This window comes from Chiloscyllium plagiosum, chromosome 3, assembly GCF_004010195.1.
Source record: "Chiloscyllium plagiosum isolate BGI_BamShark_2017 chromosome 3, ASM401019v2, whole genome shotgun sequence".
Lineage (NCBI taxonomy): Eukaryota > Metazoa > Chordata > Chondrichthyes > Orectolobiformes > Hemiscylliidae > Chiloscyllium > Chiloscyllium plagiosum.
The window spans coordinates 12,477,267-12,499,288 of NC_057712.1; the positions used below are offsets into that span (position 1 = coordinate 12,477,267).

Below are 22,022 nucleotides of genomic sequence, written 5' to 3' on the forward strand. Positions count from 1 at the left end.
CATCTGTAAGGAGAGAAAAGAGCTGACATTTCGAGTCTAACTGACCCTTTGTCAAAGCTGGAAGGATATTCCCAATGACTGGAGTTCAGAACCAGCAGTCACAGTTCAAAGATAGAAGGTAGGTCATTTAGGACTGAGGTGAGAAGAAATTTCTTCACCCAGAGAACAGTGGCCTGTGGAATTCTCTGCTACAGAATGCAGTTGTGGTGAAGACATTGAATGTTTTCAAGAAGGAGTTAAGTATAGTTCTTAGGGCTAAAAGGAAATAAGGGTATGGGGAGAAGGTAAGAACAGGGTGTTGAGTTGGATGATCAACCAATGATCATATTGAATAGCCGAGCATAATTGAAAAGGCTGAATGATATTTCAATTATCAGTGTAGCTTTCTTGTGGTAGATATCTTCTTGATAACCATCACTCCTGCCCTGCCATCTCCCACCCACTGCCATGGTAAAGGGTTCATAATTATGAGATTTTTACATCTTGAATTTAATCTAGGAACAAGGTCATATATATTAAAAGTATTGCAGTATTTTCTTGTTTTAAGCAACTACCTGCATTGTTGGGTTAGAGATTTCAGCTCCCTCGATGGTGAGAGTTGAAAATTATTAGGCGAGTTAGCCCCATTGCAAACTTGGCACCTTCTCGCCACCAATCAAGTGCTGGGTGTGAAAGTACACTTCAGACTCTTTTGATGTCCCTGTAATTAAGGCTCTTAAGTGGCTAATTAACAGCCACTAAAGGGTCTCAACTGCCATTGTCCTGATGACTTGCCTCCTGAGCAGATGAGAAAAGTGACTGGTTTCCCAATAAGTGACCTGTCTGTTGTTTTGGTAGACCTTTATTTGCTTCAAATATGGGGTAGTTGGAGACACATATGGGGAGTATGGGCCAAGGGGGTAGCCTTTTGGAACCACCTACCTGTCCTTGCCTTTGATTTCTTAAACCTCTTTCTCTACCTGTGAGAAGCTTGCCTCTCACCATTGAATCTGTTAAAGGCTCAGTCTTGGGTGATAGTCTTTAAGACCCAGAGATTTGATTTTAATTGGCCAGTAACTACTGGTGAGATGAGGCTTTATTGTTGAAGCTTGCAATATTACTGTTCCCTCAATATTAATAGGTCAAAATCCTGGAACTCCCTAGTGCGTGGGCCTACACCAAATGGCTTGCATTGGTTCAAGAAGGCACCCACAACCATCTTAAGGATAACTAGTGATAGGCAATAAATGCTGGCACAGCCAGCAATGTCCACATCCTATGAATTTACTCGCATCCCTTAATGAATAAATATTAAAAATAATCATGAAAGGAGGTTCAAATCCAACTTCTCCATCCAGGATGGATGGCCAATCATTCCTTATGAATGCAAGTCATGTTCCAGCAGATGAGAGTTTGATGAGGAGGATGGGGGTATCCATAGTCTCCATCTACACTTATTCTTCAGAAGCTTTAGGTAATGAGCGTGAGGCTGGTAGGTTGAAGCTCGAGTCATTCACCACCACCTTTGGGGATCTTCAGCTGCTGGCTCTCACTAGTGGCTGCAGCAGTCACTCAAGAACCCATCTTTGCTAGGCTTGGTGACAATGTTGTAATTGGTGACTTTTTTTCAATGCTGTTGTCTTATGGTCAGCAAGATCGCAAGAATGTTCCAAGTGTTACTCCATCTCCAGTAAGAGAGCAGTTAATCTCTGGGAACGTAAGAAAGAGTGCAACGTATCAGTGATTGTAACTGATTTGAAGAATCACAAGTACAATGTAACAAAATGTTATGCCCTTGCACAGTGTAGAATAGTGGCTTCACCTCTAAGGATTCCATTGTCATGTCATCGATAAGGAACTCTGAGCTATGTAATCTCATGTAAATGAATGTTGTCGAACCAAAGCCCTGGTGCTGTATTGGGTGAGTTAAATGCAGACATTATAGCACTTTGTTTTCTTTTTAAAAACAAAACAGCTACCTTCAAATATTGCAGATCATGTGATTGCATAATTACAGTTGTGTGGAATATGAACGCTTCAGCATTGCGTTCCTCTGTCAGGTATAAACTGTGATGTAGAAATGGCAAAGTCAGGTGAGACTTTAAATTTGCATTTGCAGAGCTTCACATGTCTACCATTACATGGGACAATTGACGCAAAGTATATCATGGTCATTTTTGATATGGAGGTGCTGGTGTTGGTCTGGATGGACAAATTTGAAATGGCCATTTTTTGTTTGAGGCTTTAGTGATTTAAGCACAATCACAATATCTCTAACATAGAAACGATGTTATTTCTCTTATCAGTTTCTATTCTAATACAAGCTGCTGAAAAGGGGGCCTGAATGGATCAATGGTAAATGAACAAACAGTAAACCAAAATTACTTACCATGTATTATAAACGCAAATGCTTTAGAGTATGTTCAAAGACTGATGTCACAGGAGCTGAGATAATTCAAATGTGACAAACTGGTTTGAGTTGATTCACATTCCTTTGGAATAATGGGCTACATTGAGACTTTGATTTGTTATCATTTGACAAAAGTGCAATTCAAGCATTTTATCACTTACTAAATACATGTCTTCTTTGATAGATGTCTGTATAATGCATCAGCATCTGGTTTTGTGCTAATGGGGAAAGAGAATAAAAGGAGTATGTGGAGATAGAAGCCAGTCGCTGGTTCATGGGGGAGTGGACAGAAGCAGCAGGAAGTCGAAGAGTGAGCACCCATGGATTTGGCAGCATTTGGGATGGGAAAAGAAGAAAACAACTCGTGTAAGACATGCTAAGAAAACAGGTCAGGGTCTGGCCACAAGCTGGAGAGTGAGCAGGAAGGATAAGACTAAGTGGCTGAAACAGTAGAAAGTATCAATTTTTTCATTCTCTTTAATTTTCTGCACTGAGTAACAGTATTCCTGCCAGATGTTTTAAACCTTGCACTTTGTCATTTCATAGTGGAGGTCTTTGTGATTTGATGTTTCTAAAATGTTTGTGGCTTACTAAATAGTTAGCAAGTATTTCATTCATATTGCAACCATTTGAGATTTTAGCAACATTTTGATGAATAAATATTTAAATCTTTTAAAAATAGATTTTTTTTTTCATTCCCCAAACTGAACATTAGTGAGCAGGTATCTACTAAGTAGGTGCTGCTTGACAGCAGTTGAAACCTTTCATCATTGGAGAGAGGCAAATGTAATTCCTCTCTTCAAGAAAAGAAATAGGGAAATCCCCGGCAATTCCAGACCAGTAAGTCTCACGTCTGTCGTCTGCAAGGTGTTAGAAAGGATTCTGAGGGATAGGATTTATGACCATCTGGAAGAGCATGGCTTGATTAAATGCAGTCAACACGGCTTTATGAGGGGCAGGTCATGCCTCACAACCCTTATCGAGTTCTTTGAGGATGTGACTAGAAAAGTTGATGAGGGTCGAGCTGTGGATGTGGTGTATATGATGTGGTGTATATGGAGTTCAGCAAGGCATTTGATAAGGTTCCCCATTGTAGGCTAATTCAGAAGGTCAGGAGGAATAGGATACAGGGAAACTTAGCTGTCTGGATACAGAATTGGCTGGCCAACAGAAGACAGCGGGTGGTAGTAGAAGGAAAATATTCTGCCTGGAAATCAGTGGTGAGTGGTCTTCCACAGGGCTCTGTCCGTGGGCCTCCAGTGTTTGTAATTTTTATTAATGACTTGAATGAGGGGATTGAAGGATGGGTCAGCAGGTTTGCAGACGACACAAAGGTTGGAGGTGTCGTTGACCGTATAGAGGGCTGTTGTAGACTGCAGCAGGACATTGACAGGATGTAGAGATGGGCTGAGAAGTGGTAGATGGAGTTCAACCTGGATAAACGTGAGGTGATGCATTTTGGAAGGTCGAATTTGAAAGCTGAGTACAGGATTAAGGATAGGATTCTTGGCAGTGTGGAGGAACAGAGGGATCTTGGTGTGCAGGTATATAGATCCCTTAAAATGGCCACCCAAGTGGACCGGGTTGTTAAGAAAGCACATGGTGTTTTGGCTTTCATTAACAGGGGGACTGAGTTTAAGAGTTGTGAGATCTTATTGCAGTTCTATAAAACTTTGGTTAGACCGCATTTGGAATACTGCATCCAGTTCTGGTTGCCCTATTATAGGAAAGATGTGGATGCTTTGGAGAGGGTTCAGAGGAGGTTTAGCAGGATACTGCCTGGACTGCAGGGCTTATCTTATGAAGAGAGGTTGACTGAGCTCGGACATTTTTCATTGGAGAAAAGGAGGAGGAGAGGGGACCTAATTGAGGTATACAAGATAATGAGAGGCATAGAGTCGATAGCCAGAGTCTATTTCCCAGGGCAGAAATGACTAACACGAGGGATCATAGTTTTAAGCTGGTTGGAGGAAATATAGAGGGGATGTCAGAGGTGGGTTCTTTACACAGTTGTGAGAGCATGGAATGTGTTGCTAGCAGCAGTTGTGGAAGTAAGGTCATTGGGGACATTTAAGAGACTGCTGGACATGCATATGGTCACAGAAATTTGAGGGTGTGTCCATGAGGATCAATGGTCGGCATAATATCATGGGCTGAAGGGCCTGTTCTGTGCTGTACTGTTCTATGTTCTAATGATTAAGAATAGACTTATAGGATGGTATTTGCCTCAGTTGGATTGTGCATAAGACATTTATCCATGCAATTTTCCATCTTATCAGTGTTGTAGCTGCACTGGAACAGTTTTGCTTGTATAAGGCAAGCTTTTGGAGTACGTATCTTGAGTAGTATTGCTAGAATTTCATTAGATCCCATAGTCATTGCAGTATCCAGTGATCCCAGCACTCACTTGATATCACATAGAGTAAACTGAACTAGCTGAAGACTTCCATCTGTGTTGGTGACCTGTGGAGGAGACTGAGATGGAAAATCCACTCGGCTCTTCCGGCTAAAGATTGTTGCAAATGCTTCAGCCATCCCTTTTACACTGTACTGGGCTCTCGTATCATAGTGGATGGGGATCTTTATGGGGCCTTCTCCAGGAAGTTGTTTAATTGTCCACCACCGTTTGAGACTAGATGTGACAGGACTGCAGAGTTTAGATCTGATTTGTTGACTGTGGAATTACTTAGCCTGTCTATCACTTGCTTATGCTAATTGATGTATGAATAATCTTGTTTTGTATTTTCACCAGGTTAACATCTCAGTTTTAGGTATGCCTGTTGCTGCTTCTGCATGCCCTCCTATGCTCTATTGAACCAGGGTTGATCCCCTGGCTCAATGGGAATATTAGACTGGTGGGTTTGGTGGACCACAAGGTTGCATATTGTGTTGGGAGTACAATTTCTGGAACTGTTTGAAGTCAATCACATTTAACAGGATAATAGTGTCACACAACACAATGAAGAGTATTCTTAATACAAAAAGATGACTTCATCTGCTAAAGAACCTTGTAAAGGTCACTGCTTCCCATACTGTCGTGAGACAAAACAAACTGCAGATGCTGGAATCCAAAGTAGACAGGCAGGAGGCTGGAAGGACTCAGCAAACCAGGCAGTATTAGGAGGTGCAGAAGTTGATGTTTCAAGTTTAACCATTCTTCAGGACTCGGGGGAGCTGCAGATAGAGGGAGAAGTGGGGACAGGATGGTGAAGTGGGGTTAGGTGAAGACAGATAGAATGTATGACCTGGTTGGTCAATGGGAGGAATGAATCTGGTAGATGGCAGAGAGCAGTGGAAGACAGGGGCTGGGAAGGGATTCGGGTGAATGGGAGGGAGGTTATTTGAAATTGGAGAACTCCATGTTGAGCCCTCTGGGCTGTAGATGAGGTGTTGTTCCTCCAATAGGAGCTGTGGTTCGTTTTGGCAATGGAGGAGGCCAAGGATGATCATGTTGGAAAGGGAGTGATTGGGGAGAATTGAAATGGCTGGTGACTGAGAAGTATGTCGGCCCATGCGGACCTGGCTGCGATGCTCCGTTTACTTTCGGTCTCCCCGATGTCAAGAAGACCACATCCCATACAGTCATGAGCAGACTAATCTGCCTGCTGCAAATAGTTGAATTTGTATTTCCTGCTTGCTGGTTCCCTCACCATCTGCTGTAGACCCAGTCTAGCAACTGTGTCTTTTAGGATTTGTCCAGCTCCACCAGTAGTGGTGCTGCCAGGTCACTCTTGGTGATGAACAATGAAGTCTCCCACCTAGAATGCATTCTACACCCTTTAACTATGCTACTGCCTCCCCCTAGTCAAGTAGTCAAAGTCCAACATATTTAGAGTCAGCATTGAGTTGTGGAGAGGTTTGGACCCCGCCCCCCCCTCCACTGCTAATGACAGATGTGTCAAATGAAGTAGCCTTTGTGATCTCAGCCTTTTCGTAACACGGAATGCACATGACATCAGCATTGGAAATAGAGCTCACTATTGACTGGCACAAGCTCGATTTGTTAACTGAGAGAATTCACAAACAATCAATGCTAGAGTTGTTTTGGAAATCTGTCAAACAATGATGTTAGTGTCATAGGTCATGCAGCATTTATATGTGACCAGTTTAATTTATTTAATTAGATTTTCATGTTGGTTCAAAACCTGAACATAGTCTAGTACTGCAAGGTATTTTTTATCAACTTGATTGCCGACCTTGAATTTTAAAGGAAATGTTTGTCTTAATTAGGTTACCTTTCTCCTCAGAAAATATTTCTGCTTACTTTCAATCAAAATTGTTACAAAATGCAAAAATGTCTCAATAAACAGATAATTTGTTGTATGTAATTAAGATTTATTGGTGTTGATTTAAATCCGAAATAGTTGAATTTAAAAAAGTATAGATTTCTGATTCGAAATTGATGAGGCTGATTATTAGAAATTGAAACTTCAGTGTTTTTCTGATGTGATAATGCTGAATAATCTAAAGAACATATTCTTAAATCTTATTTTAATCAGTGAAATGGCTGTTGGCATTTAACTGACAGCTTATTGGGAATTGAAAACAAAAAATGTTGGAAATCACAGCAGGTCAGACAGCATCTATGGAGAGAGAGCAAACTAACACTTCACGTCACCTCTGATGACGAGTCATCTAGACTTGAAGTGTGGAGGGTACAGCATTTATGCAATAGTCTGGGTGGAGTGCTTGGGCAGAACTTAGGGCAAGACCTACACAGTTAATGGTTTGTTAGTGGGTTGTGTTGTTGCACAGAGACACCTAGGGTTTCAGATACATAGTTCCTTGAAAGTTGCTTCACAGGTAGACAACGTAGTGAAGGAGGCATATGGCACACTTGTCTTCATTAGTCAGATCACTGAGTCTGGTAGCCCTGCTACTTGAAAGCTATTAAATTGGAAAGGGTGCAGAAAAAATTTATAAGGATGTTGCTGGGACTGGCGGATTTGAGTTGGAAAGACTGGGGCTTTTTTCCTAGGAGTGTAGGAGGTTGAGCGATGGCCTTATAGAGGTTTATAAAATCGTGTTGGCCATAGATAAGGTGAATAGCAAAGGTCTTTTTCCTAGGGTAGGGAGTTCAAAATTACGGGACACCATTTTAAGGTGAGAGAAGAACGATTCAAATGTGATCGGAGGGGCAACTTTTTCAGAGGGTGGTTCATATGTGAAATGAACTGCCAGAGGAAGTGCGAGATGCAAGTACAGTTACAACATTTAAAACACAATTGGAGAGGTACATGAATAGAGTCATAGAGATGTACAACATGGAAACAGACTCTTCGCTCCAACCCGTCTATGCCGACCAGATATCCCAACCCAATCTAGTCCCACCTGCCAGCACCCAGCCCATAGCCCTCCAAACCCTTACTATTCATATGCCCATCCAAATGCCTCTTAAGTGATGCAATTGCACCAGCCTCCACCACTTCCTCTGGCAGCTCATTCCATACACGTACCACTCTCTGTGAAAATTTTGCCCCTTAGTTCTCTTTTATATGCACGCAATATTCCAACAGTGGCCTAATCAATGTCCTGTACAGCCGCAACATGACCTCCCAATTCATGTACTCACTACTCTGATCAATAAAGGAAAGCATACCATACGCCTTCTTCACTATCCTATCTACCTGGAAATCCACTTTCAAGGAGCTATGAACCTGCACTCCAAGGTCTCTTTGTTCAGCAACACTCCCTAGGACCTTACCATTAAGTGTATAAGTCCTGCTAAGATTTGCTTTCCCAAAATGCAGCACCTCTCATTTATCTGAATTAAACTCCATCTGCCACTTCTCAGCCCATTGGCCGATCTGTGCAGATCCTGTTGTAATCTGAGGTAACTCTCTTCGCTGTCCACTACACCTCCAATTTTGGTGTCATTTGCAAACTTACTAACTGTACCTCTTATGCTCCCATCCAAATCATTTATGTAAATGATAAACAGTAGAGGGCCCAGCACCGATCCTTGTGGCACTCCACTGGTCACAGGCCTCCAGTCTGAAAAACAACCCTCCATCACCACCCTCTGTCTTCTACCTTTGAGCCAGTTCTGTATCCAAATGGCTAGTTCTCTCTCTATTCCATGAGATCTAACCTTGCTAATCAGTCTCCCATGAGGAACCTTGTCGAACGCCTTACTGAAGTCCATATAGATCACATCTACTGCTCTGCCCTCATCAAGCTTCTCTGTTACTTCAAAAAACTCAATCAAGTTTGTGAGACGTGATTTCCCACCCACAAAGCCATGTTGACTATCCCTAATCAGTCCTTATCTTTCCAAATACATGTACATCCTGTCCCTCAGGATTCCCTCCAACAACTTGCCCACCACTGAGTCAGGCCCACTGGTCTATAGTTCCCTGGCTTGTCTTTACCGCCCTTCTTAAACAGTGGCACCACGTTTGTCAACCTCCAGTCTTCCGGCACCTCACCTGTGACTATCGATGATAGAAATATCTCTCAGTAAGAGGCCCAGCAATCACTTCACTAGCTTCCCACAGAGTTCTCGGGTACACCTGATCAGGTCCTGGGGATTTATCCACCTTTTAACAGTTTCAAGACATCCAGCACTTCCTCCTCTGTAATCTGGACATTTTGCAAGATGTCACCATCTATTTCCCTACAGTCTATATCTTCCATGTCCTTTTCCACAGTAAATACTGATGCAAAATACTCATTTAGTATCTACTGAAGAGTCTGTTTGCATGTTGTATGATTCTAAATGGTTGAATGCAGCACAAGTCATATTGTACAAGTGCTGTATGAAGATTTGTCGTCCCACTCCCATATCATCCTTGAAGAACCCCTCATTGTTCACAAGTAGAGACCGCATGCTCAGAAAAAAAGTCTGGCCACTCCAGATATGGCCACAGACATTTTTCATTTACAAGTTGCATGAGTATTGGAAGGCAATTCAGATCACACTTGACACAGTGAGCTGCAGGTTCAGCATGGTAATCACAGCCTCACCCAAAAGCATCCATGTTTCTTTCTTCCTTGCAGAGCCTTTATCCATGCTCATCCCCAACTTTTGACTTAGAGTGTAATATTAAGTTCAAGTCCTGAGTCTTGGCCCTACAGTTTAGTTGTGATGCACAGCTCCCCCTAATGAGTTCAGAGCCAACTGGTAGATGGTTGGTAAAGATGATGTTTGGTTTGCTTGTCAGGATGATCAGTGCATTGAATATAGGAGTCATGTTGCAGCTGTACAGGACATTGGTTGGAATACTGCATGCAGTTCTGCTCTCTCAGCCGTAGGAAAGATGTGAAACGTGAAAGGGTTCACAAAAGATTTATATGGATGTTGGTAGGGTTGGGGGTTTGAGCTATCCGAATAGGCTGGGGCCACTTTCTCTGGCGCATCGGAAGCTGAGAGGTGAATATATAGAGGTTTATAAAATCTTGAGGGGCATGGATAGTGTGAATAGCCAAAGTGTTTTTCCCAGGCTAGGGAGGTCCAAAACCAGAGAACATAAGATTAAGGTGAGAGTGGAAAAACTTAAGAGACCTATGTGCCAACTTTCTGACTTCCTTGTGGATAAATATGGGATGAAAAGAATTAAAAGACCACAATGAAAATGGAATAAATAGACAAGGATGGAGCCTGTTCTCATAATTCCAGATGTACTTCACTGAAAATAATGGTTTATGGATTCTGTTTAACTTTTCTACTATGTGTCTCCTTTTCCTGTTTTCAAATCTTTTTATTACAAGATATTTTGTGCTTCCTGTGGCATAGCTTATCACCAAAACATCTCAGTTGGTTTTAAAAGAGAAGGACTGATTTCATTGTTAGCAAAGTTGGAGTGCAGGGGTCTCCGATTTACAAACATCTAACTTATGAACACTCATACTTATGAAAGCAATCCAATGCTGAAGTGTAATTTTAAAGATGAAATATTAACATTTCTTGCACTTGACAAATGGCTACTTTATATTGTCCTGCACTGTTTTGCCACTTGCATACAAATCAGCTTATGAGCGGACTCAAAAACAGAACTCGTTTGCAACCCAGGAATGCCCATTGATATTTTTCCACTGCAATTATATGTCCTAAGACATTAGAACAGAAATATTAGGTGTATATTACAATTTTCAAGCCAAAGTTTTGTGTGTAAAATAATGACCAAGTCTTAGACTACATTGCACAAGATTACATTTTCAATATGTACACAATGCATCGACATTGCAATCAGTGTGAAAAATTGCCAGTTAGAATTAGCTTTATGCTGTAGGCTATTGCTCATTAGAACCTTGGTCAATAGCTCAAAACATCTCACTTGTGATCAGTTAATAAGAAGACTTTCATTCTGTTTCTTGAGTGGTTTTGAATCAAGATTGTAGAAGTGGAAAAAAAAGTTCATTCCTTCCACCACCCAGTCCCAAGTGCTAATGCCCTTTTACTCTGAATCTTTAGGTAATTGAACCTTAATTTTCCTTTTTACACTTTGCACTTGAACAGTGCATATGCATTAGGAAAATGGAATTTGTGCATAAGTTCCACCTCTTATCTCCATGTACTGAAGGGTACAACTACTTTTGTATTTGTTCATATGAGAAATGAAAATGAGCTTCAGTGGAGGTAGGATGGATTGATTTTGAAATGCCGTGGGAACGTGTTTGCTTATGATATTTTGTTCAAACTACCTGGTAGGGAGCTAAAGAAATTCGGCATGTCTATAAAGACACTTACAAATTTTTATACATGCACCATCAAAAGCATTCTATCTGGATGCATCACAGCATGGTATGGCAACTGCTCTTTCCGAGACCGAAAGAACCTACAGCGTTGTGAACACATCCCAGTCCATCTCACAGACCAGCTTCCCATCTATTGACTTCATCTATTCCTCCCTCTGCATCGGGAGAGCAACCAACGTAATAAAAAAACCCCTCCCACCCGGTTATACTCTCTTCCACCCTCTTGTCAGGCAGAAGATGTAAACAAACTGATTCAAGAACTGCTTCTTCCACGTTGTTACAGGACTTTTGAATGGAACTCTGATGTTAATATTGATCTCTCCCTGCACTTTCTCAATAGTTTGAACATTGTATCCTGCACTCTATTCTGTTGCCCTGATGTAGTGCCATAGTATGATCTGCCTGTAAAGCACATAAGACAACAGTTTTTTCACTCTATCTTGGTACTAGTGACAGTACTAAATAAAATCAAATTAAATCTCAAGAGTTAAAATATGCTAAGCAGCACGGTAGCCCAGTGGTTAGCACTGCTGCCTCAGCAGCAGGACCTGCATTCAGTTTCCACGTTGGGTGACTGTTGGACTCTGTGGAATTTGCACATTCTCCCTGTGACTGCGTGGGTTTCCTCTGCGTGCTCTGGTTTCTTCCCACAGCCCAAAGATGTGCAAGTGAATTGCCATGCTAGATTGTCTGTAGTGTTAGGTGCATTAGTTGGGGCTAAATGTAGGGGAATGGCTCGGGCGGGGGTTACCCTTTTGGAGGGTTGGTGTGGACTTGTTGGGCCGAGGGGCCTGTTTCCATACTATAGGGTATCTAATCTAATTTTTAAAAAACTCAATTTGTAGCATGTTATGAATATATTCTCAGCACTTTTTACAAATGTGGCTTACAAAAAACACCATACCTATCCTCTTAATGGCAATGCTGTAGTTCCAAGCCAAGGACTGTATATTTCTCACCGCTTAAAGGAAGGGATTCTGTTCTGTATTTGCATCTGATTGAAAACACAGAAATACGTCTCTGAAAAATCATGTCATTTATAGATGAATATTACCACTGGTCCTGCTGATGTCAGAAAACAGTGCAATATGTATATTGTCAAACTTCTGGTGGTGGATTCTCCATATTTTTTTGCTGATAGTTGAATAATCAAAAGCTTGACCTAAAGATTGGAATTCTCTGTAGCAATTTCATTTGACCTCATCTGTGAAAACTATAGTGTTTGCAGTTGGAGATTGTAAGTTCTTTGTTAACAAAGACATATGACCTGTGATGCTTCATCTGTTTAATTTTTGTTCGTTAATAGTCATGGCATGGTCAGAAATAAAACATGCATATGTCGTAAAAATCTCGTAAAGAATTTGAAGATGTTCTACAAATTGGTGATTCATTTGTCTTGGATTTATTTACTGCTTAGAATTGTGACAAGGATTCATCTTACAGCTGAGTTAACTGTTCTAGGCCTGACACTGAGAGACACTGTTTTTGATTTAATTTTGCTCACTTGAAATGTAGATTGGGCAAAGGGGTGCCGAGGTCAGCTTTTCCAATTTGTGACATTCCAAGTTCCTGGCTATTGAAATAAAATGTCTGGAAAGCTAGGGGCACCATACGTTTTCATGTAATTTAGTTTCTCAGTTTAATGAAGGGCAGAAGCTGCATTATGTTGTTGTCATCATCAATGTGCATTTTTGAGGTGGTACTTACTCAGCAGTCATGTGTTCGATTTATGTTTGAAGTGGATTAAAATGATCAAAATAACAATATAGAGCTGCATGAATTAAAGCAGAAGACAATATTTTACAAGAATATTGCTTGCATAGAAGTGGCTAAATGGTGCCTTTTGAGGCAAAAAAAGTGCTTAGATGGATAATACTTTTTCTGAATTAGGAATTTTGGCATGATGTTGGCACAATTTTTAATTCTACACTGAAGATCTTCTCTTGTGATAATGCATTTTAAACTTAACCTTTCGCATTTTATGACTGCTATAAAGTACTCCACAGTTCTGCTATTTATGTAATGTTGATGACTGTTCACGCTAAAGTTGGTAATTTTTCAGGATCTTTGAATGACATCATCAGTGAATCACAACGTAAAGGATTGTGCTGTTGCCTTATGTTAAAAATGAATACAGCATTGCGAGGAAACTATGAAATTGAACCAAAATTGTGTAGCTGAGGTCAAACAGAGCTCTCATTTACATAGTTATGTAGGAGGTATAATGAAATGCTGAATTATATGAGAAAATGATACAAAGAACGAATGATTGAATATGCAAACAAGTGGTGGTATGCATGTTTCACATCCATAAGTTGCTGCGTATAGAGTATCCTCAATAGATCTATTGATGATAAAATCTATTACAGTAAATATTGGCTAAGAAAACCTTAAGCATTCAAATAAAAAAGACTATTCCGCATCCCCACACCCTTTTCTATGCCCACACATGCAGTATATTTTCCTCTAGCAAGTTGTCATAGAAACTCACATTTCATCAGGCACTTAAGCATGAATTTAATAAGAAATAGTCCTTTAGCTGTTTCTGTGCTTGGGAGCTATACTGTGGGTGGTTAGGGATGGCTGGTGGATAGATGTGAGCACAAGTGCATATATTTTAATAAGGAGGAATTGAACAACCATTATAATCTTCACCTGCCCTCTTTGATCATTTAAGGTTTAAAGAAAACTGCTTCAATTTTTAAAAATTATCTATATGCATTATCTATAGGCAGAAGTCAATAATTTATTCATTGTGTTTCTTTTAAACAGCTTGTTGTGACAAAATATACATGTTCTTTAAATATCAAGGTGAGAAGTGAAGTCATTTTAAGTTAGAATGTGTGTGCTGCGTTTTGGCACTGCAGACTTCAGAAGGAAAACAGGGGGGGGGGGGGTGAGGGCGGTGCATAGGTCGCATTGTGTTAGTTTTGCATATTGCAATTCAAAGCCATTACATCAGGAAGACTTCTCAAATTTTCCATCTTTCCCATCCACCCCTCTATACCCATAATCCCAAAGTCTAGAGTTAGTAAACCATGTTTGACTGTTTTAATTAGCTTTCATTGGTCCAAATCTTTCAACATCTGGACAGTTGGGGACTGGATGTATCACCATTAGTACGTCTTACTAATGTCTTACTTCCTCAGAGGACCCAGCTGTCTGAACTTCCAACAAGCAGTTACTCTGCTCACACTGACATTGACAGTCAGAAATTTTAGATTGTCAGGCAGGAAGCATTACAGATTAAAACCAAATCTAACTCTTGATTACCTATATAGTTGATGCCCCTTCCCAAAAACAAATCTAAGATTAGCTAATTTGACTAATTTGAAGGACTGGATTCCTAAAGGTTCAGCAGCAGCATCCTTTCAAAAGTGTATTCATTCCACATCTGCCTACCATGCATTTCATATTTGAGCAGATGCTTCTCAATTGCTTGATCATGCAGGCAGCTGATGATTAATTTGGAATGAAAAGCACATGAAAACTTCCTCCCTCTACTCTGTCCTCAGTTACCTGGGATACAGTACCAACAGTGATGAATATACATATGTGAAGATTTCAGTGATTGCTACATAATTATCAGCTTTGACTGTTCTGCATTGAGCAGCATGACATTTTTGCACATAAGTGATGGCATAAATTTGCCAGATGTGTGTAAAGTTCTGGATGCAACATTAAAAACCATTTTACTCATGCAGTAGTTGTAACAATGTCGAGATCAATTTGGACAATAAAATACAAAGAGTTTCAGAATCTTACTCTGACCACTGCATTTTCTCCTTTGGTCTGCTTTAGTTGATAAACCCCACATGCCACACCCATTCCAAATATTATCAGTAGAGTTTTTTTTGAGAGAGGTTTTAATTAAACATTGCACAATATCATATCACATGGATAGGTTGGAGCAGCAGTTAGAGGAATGTACAAACTTCAGGAAAGGTAGGAAGGATAGGCAGGTAGTACAGGTGTCTTCATTTCAAATAAGTATGCTGATTTGGAAAACATAGAGGATGATGGACTCAGGATAAAGTAGCACGAACAGCCATATTTTTTAGTATCGTGACTGGCTCTAATGTATTGAGGGGTACTTTGGGTTCTAAGCGATCGATTGTGATAGGGGACACTAGTTAGAGGCACAGACAGATGTTTCTGTGGCCAACAATGAAAAATCAGAGAATGGTGTGTTGCCTTCCTGGTGCCAGGATCATGGATTAGAATAAAAGATGAAATCCCTACCTTCGGGGTGAAGACATCTCCATACATCCATCAACCCCAACTCGCTGTTCAAGTCCACCAACTGCTTAGATTGCAGAGACATATCTGCAAGACCCCTAGGCATCCTGTCCACCTTGGGGTTAATAATTATGGTTAAAGTCACCCCTATAATTGTATGGCGCACCCAAAGGTCCATCAATCTAGAGAGCGCGTCTGTTACAAATTTAAAGGGATATGCCAGGGGACAGAATACATTCAGAATCCCATACTACTACTCTTGTGTTAAAGCTTTAAGTATAATGAACTGCCCGGACGTATCCTTTATTTGGCCTAGCATTTGAAATGGGAGGTTCTTCCGGATGAGAATAGAAACTCCTCTATTTTTCGAGTTAAAAGATGAAAAAAAAACATCTGGCCAAATCCTCCCTGTTGCACCTTCAAATGCTCCTTATCGGTTAAGTGTGTCTCTTGTAATAAGGCTACGTCGACCTCTTTACTAAGGCTTGGCAGTATCTTTTTTTTTCTCTTGATTGGGGAATGACTCCCCTTAATATTCCAGGTGCACCATTTAAACGAATGGCAAGCCATGATCGTCCGAAACAGTCCGAGACCCTCTGGGAGGAAGAACCCCACTGATAGCGTGCGCCAAGTGAGAACTATAAACAGTTCACATAGTTTTGGAAATTGCATTTTTAAACCTACTGAATCGAAATTACTAACAACCACTTTTACAACATAACCTAAAATGTAACTGAAAGGAGGCTTTCCCCCTTGTCCATAGGGGGCGCTCATACCACTCATTAATCCCAACATGACTCCTTCTCGCTGGAACCATGCCCCCACCCCAGACACCACCAAGTAAGAAAAACAAACACCAGTATCTTATGACAAGAAAGAAAAAAGTGGGTACCCAACTCGTCCCTTCCATTCTGTAACCCTAGGCACTCCTGGTAGAACAATACCATAAAAAGAAAATTAAATAAAATTGTAATCCTGACATATATTAAAAGGGAAACCAAGATCACCCCCCAACAACCAGGTAAACCAGGCAAATTACAGACAAAAGAGGCAGAACAAAATAATTGTCCATTATAATTCAGGCCAATCAGTCTATTTTAAAGCATCCAAGTCCTTTGCCTTTTCCGGCGAATCAAAGTTGAACACGGACCCTCCGGGGCTGAAACACCGTGTTCATGGATATCTCACTGAATGCTGAATATTCAGGTCCCTCAGCCGCATTTTTACCTCCTCAAAAGCCTTCCTCTTGCGAATCATGACCGGTGAGAAGCCCTGAAAAAACATAATTCTTGATCCTTTATATACCATAGCCTGGGTATCCTTCGCCAGTGCTCTAGAGGCTTCTAGCATCATTGGCTTGTCTCTATAATGCTAGTGTTGCACTTGGACCGGGCAGGGGTGCTGGTTCAGTCTGGGCCTGTGCACTGCGACCCAGTGGGCCTGCTTGACCCGCACCTGGCATACCTCCAACCTTAGAAACTGTGGGAGCCATTGCTTCAAAAAGGAAGTGGCTGCCTTCCTTCTGTTGCGGAAGCCCCAGCAACCGGATATTCTTCTGACGACCTTGATTTTCGAGGTTGTCGACCTGCTCCTCCAAGGCCTGACCAGCTCACTGAAGATTCAACAACGGTCTCGGAAGGTGCGGCCCGTTGCTCCGACCCCTGCATGCTGCCCAAGACTCAATCTCCAGGTCATACATCTGCAGCATGATCGACGTCGATTCCCGCCTGGCCCAGGTTTCCTCCATCAATACATCAATCTTCTCTCTGAGTTTTATAAACTCCGAGATCAAACTCTGCTCTGCAGGTGAGCCCTCCGGAACAGCTGTGGAGGCTGACACCGTGGTCATAGATGAGCTGTTGCTGTTTGGGGGAGGGAGGGGTCCTTTCCTTTTTGTCACTTCTAAACTGCACCAAACTGTTTAGAACTGGAGCAAAATAGGCTTGTTTTTAAACAAATTACACAGTGAAGGGCTGGCTGAGTGCCCCATTTTGTCTGGGTTCTGGGGCAGAGCTCAGCAAAAGCAGACCTACTGGGTTGCCGCCATCTTGAATCCCCCTTCAGTTTTTTTTAAGCCTCTAGAGCATCTTCTAGTTGTGCCTTTGGTTGCTTTAACACCGAACTCTGGAATGCTCTCCTTATGTTTTTCCATCTTGCTTTAAGAAGCTCAAAAACATCCTTTGTCATCAAACTTTTTTCCTCATCTGACATAATATCTCCTTCTCTGGCTAGTTGTCATACTTTGCTTTATAATGCTCCTGTGAGGTGCCATGTGATGTTTCATTACGTAAAAAATGATATATAAATAAGTTGTTGCTGCATCAGTAAAACTCGCCTGGGCTTAGAATTGCCTGATTATTCTTCATGTTGAAATTGCCTACTTGCATTTTCTTCCCACACAACAAATACTCACTGGAGCTAACTGAATGTTGGTGATGCTAATATGTCAGTTTAAACATTGCCTTCATGAGAAAATACATAATAAAAACGAAACTTTAATTTTAAAATATGCAAAACTTTTTATATATTTAACTGGTACTTACAAGTGTTTTGTTTTGAAATATTCTTTTCAGAAGAGCAATAAGACTTTTTGTTTTTGCATGTGTGTCTTGTGCAACAGGTGTGAAACTTTCTTTTGAGAGCAATTATTCAAAACACAGCAAGCCAGGAAGTGGTGCGACCAAGAACCATTCATGTTTTGAACTAAGGTATGCTACGATCTAATTTACGAAGTCGTTAGACTGTCTAAAAAGGATGTATTCTGTCAATTTCATTTCAGGCTGTTGTCTCGCATGCGATGCAGTATGACTAAACAACATGCAATGTCTGCATTCATTGGCTGAACCAATTGTTGCTTAAATTTTTCATTTTATTTTATTGCATGCAAGTTGTTTCATATTTGTTATGGAGCCAAAATCCAGTTTATTTGCAGCATTTGAAAGCACTGACAGCATTCTGTTTATTTTTTAAAACCAAAACAGAAATTGCTGGTGAAACTCCGCTGTAATGGCAGTAGCTGTGGGAAGAAAGCAGAGTTAATATTTCGAGTCTGAAGATTCTTCATCAGAAATGAACATTTTTTTTTTTGTTTCGTTATCACGTGTAACTCTGCCATACTGCTTTGCTAAAATAACCTACAGAATGATAAACCATAACTTTCATATTTATATTCCTGGTGTTTTATGTATACCATGTTTGTAATGTTCTGTATTGTATTTGCATGCTGCTGCTGTCTTTGCAGGACAGACTGTATCTGCTTTAAATTGCAGACTATTTCATGTTATTGAGATGTTTTCCAGTCTAACAGTTCCCTGCTGAGTTTTTCTTCCTTATAACTCTAGCCACTGTTATTTTTCTCACTCCTATTGCTTACAACACTACCCTACGTAACAAATATGGTTTAACTCATTCTACAAGTTCAGGCCACCTAGTTATAGCATTCTGTCACTTCCCACATTCCCCGCCCACAGTTTTTTTTAAATTCTGTACTGTTTGTGACAGCTAGAACTCTGCTCATATTTGATTTCTTCAATTCGTTCTCCATGAGAGCTGCATTATTGTTAAGATTGAATCAAACTGAAAGCATAGATTCGATGCTTCCAATCTTTAACTTTTAAGCTATCTAACTTAAGCAGGCAGTTTCCAATCGCTGCTTTTTATGCATTGGGCAGATGGAATATAACATGGAAAACTGTAAGATTATGACCATTTTGGCAGGAAGAATAGAGGTGTGGAATATTATTTAAAGAGAGAGAGAGAGAGAGAGACTGCAGACATCTGCAACAGAGGGATTTAGGATTCATTATGCATGAATCACAAAAAGCAAGTCTTCAGTGGTGATAATTTACTAACAGGCATGATTATCCACCTAGGAAGTTGTGTCAATGATCATGAGTTCTCTGGATCGTTGGATGGCTGATGAGCCCAATCTGACTGCGAACTTGGCCTGTGTTTCCAGGAGGTGGAATTGGTCGAGAGATCACTGGCTTTCCTTTCTTCGGCTCCCTTCTAGGTCTCCTCTTACCGACAGGTATTCTCAAAGAATTGCGTCCCTCAGACAAAAGGCTCCTTCATGTCAGTTTCTTCTGAATGTCTCCCAAGCATTTAACATCCATGTTGGATTTCTTGAGATAAGCCTTGAGAGGGTCTTTGAAGCACTTCCTTTGTGCCCTTTCTCTCTTTTGAAAGCGTTCCTTGAGCTGAGTGAAGAAAGTTTGCTTCGGCAATCGAAACTCAGGCATCCTCAGCACATGGACAGCCTGGTGAGGTTGGTTGTAAATGATCATGTCCTCGATGCTGGTGCTTATTAGGTGCTTCAAGGACGTTGATGTTAGTATGCCCCCAGGTAATGTGGAAAATCTGAGTTGATTGGTATTTTTCCACAGCCTTAAAGTGGCATAAAAATGCAGTCCAAGTTTCGGAGCCATACAGAAGAGCTGAAAAAATGACTGCCTTAAATGCAAACAGTAGTATCAGCACAGATGTTTGTGGTCATCGATGACTCTTTCTTAGGATGTTGAGAGTGGTGCTCATGGATTGGGTGCAGAATTGAAATTGAATGTAGACAGCCTTCGATGTGAAATGGCTTCTCCTATAGGGGATGTATTTGGAGGGATAGACCAAATCTTGCCCTGGGACGTGTTGATAAAGAACTTGAGATTGAGGCTGAGACCAATTCTTTGTTTTTGCTATGCATCTGCAAAGGGTTTTTAGGAAGCTTGAAGATTCTTTTCCTGAGAGTACGGAGCTGGCATTGCCATCTGCATAAAGAAGTTCCAAAAATGATGTCAATGTTTCCTTTGGATGCCAACTGATTAAGATTGTCTACAGGTGGGCAGCAAGCCTTTCAATGTCTATACCAGAGGGAAGCATACTCCTGATGAAGATTGGTGACAATGAACCTTGAGAAAAGAGAATTAGCTGCCTTTAATTGCCTGAGAGAAGGTGGTGGTAAGCCATCTTCCACTGTGGAGTCCAAATGGTGTAGTTAACATCCACTTTGCTGTTAGAAAGGAAATTCCAGAGTTTGGATCTGTAACAGTGAAAGAATAGTAATATTGTTTCAAGTCAGGATCATGTGTGGCTTGGAGGGGAATTTGCATGTGGTGGGCTTCTCATATTTCTGCTGTCTTGTTCTTTTGGAAGGTAGAAGTTGCAGGTTTGAAAGGTGTTATTCAAGAAACCTTGGGAGTTCTGACATTGCATCTTATAGATGGCACACACTGCTTTGGTGATTGAAGGAGTGAGTGCTGAAAGTAATGGATGAGTACCAGTTAAGTGGAGAAACACTTATGGTGTGGTGATGTCACTAGACTAAATGCAGAAAACTTGTTTTTATATCCAGAACATGAGTCAAAGTACCGTAGATGCTAGAGATCTGAAATAGAAACTGAAATTGCTGGAGAAATTCAGCAGGTCTGGTAGCATCTGTGGAAAGAGAAATAAAATTAACATCTTGAGTTTGACATTGAATTAATTTAGAATTGAACTCAAAATAAGATACTTATTAGTCTCAAAATACTACTTCATTTGTGGAGAGAAAAATGGAGTCATAGAGATGAATAGCACAGAAACCGAGAGCCTTCGGTCCAACTCTTCCATGCCGACTGCATATCCTAACCTAATCTAGTCTCGTTAGCCAGCACTTGGCCCATATCCCTCTAAACCCTTCCTATTCATATACCCATCCAGATTCCTTTTAATGTTGTAATTGGACCACCCTCCACTTCCCTTGGCAGCACATTCCATGCATACACCACCCTCTGTGTAAAAACGTTTCCCCTTAAGAACCTTCCAAATTTTCTCCTCTCAACTTGAATCTAAGTACTCTAGTTCTGGACTCCCCCACTCCAGGCAAAAGACCACGACTATTTACCTTATCCCTGCTCTTCATGATTTATACGTCTATTAAACATCTATAAGATCATCCCTCAGCCACCCCTGCTCCAGGGAAAACAGCCACAGCCTATTCAGCCTCTCCCTATAGCTCAAATTCTCCAATCCTGGCAGCATCATGGTAAATCTTCTGAGTCCTTTCAAGTTTCACAACATCCTCAGTAGGAAGGAGACCATAATTGCGCACGATATTCTAAAAGCGGCCTGACCAAAGTCCTGTACAGCCGCAACATGACCTCTTAATTCCTATACTCAATGCTGTGACCAATGAAGGAAAGGGTGCCAAATGCCACCTTCACTACCCTATCTACCTGCACCTCCACTCTGAAGGAACTATGAACTTGCACTGCAAGGTTTCTTTGGTCAGCAATACTCCCCAGGACCTTACCATTTAAGTGTATAATTTCTGCTCTGATTTGCTTTTCCAAAATGCAGCACCTCATACTTATCTAAACTAAAGTCTATATGACACTTCTCAGCCCATTGGCTCATCTGATCAAGATCCCGTTGTAATCTGAGGTAACCTTCTTCACTGTCCACTACATCTCCAATTTTGGTGTCATCTGAAAAATTACTAACCATACCTATTCTACTCACATCCAAGTCATTTATATGAATGACCAAAAGTAGTGGACCTAGCACTGATCCTTGTGGCACTCTATTGATCACAGGCCTTCAGTCTGAAAAGCAACCCTCCGCCATCGCTCCCTGTCTTCTATCTTTGAGCCAGTTCTGTACCAATTTCTCCCTGTATTCTGAGATCTAACCTTGCTAACCAGTCAGCCATGAGGAACCTTGTTGA

The 22,022-nt window shown here is 41.0% G+C and overlaps 1 protein-coding gene across 7 annotated transcripts in view; it reads left to right on the plus strand.

Moving 5' to 3' along the window:
• The window catches only part of LOC122541001 (CYFIP-related Rac1 interactor A), a 215,828-nt gene that overhangs the window by 54,917 nt on the left and 138,889 nt on the right, over positions 1-22,022 (plus strand). For 5 of the 7 annotated variants that reach the window (XM_043677442.1, XM_043677451.1, XM_043677434.1 and 2 more), the window contains exon 2: positions 17,946-18,033. The exons of the other annotated variants lie outside the window; for them this stretch is intronic. The gene's annotated coding sequence lies outside the window, so the exon portion shown is untranslated. The remainder of the gene's footprint in view (positions 1-17,945; positions 18,034-22,022) is intronic. 7 annotated transcript variants of the gene reach the window in all.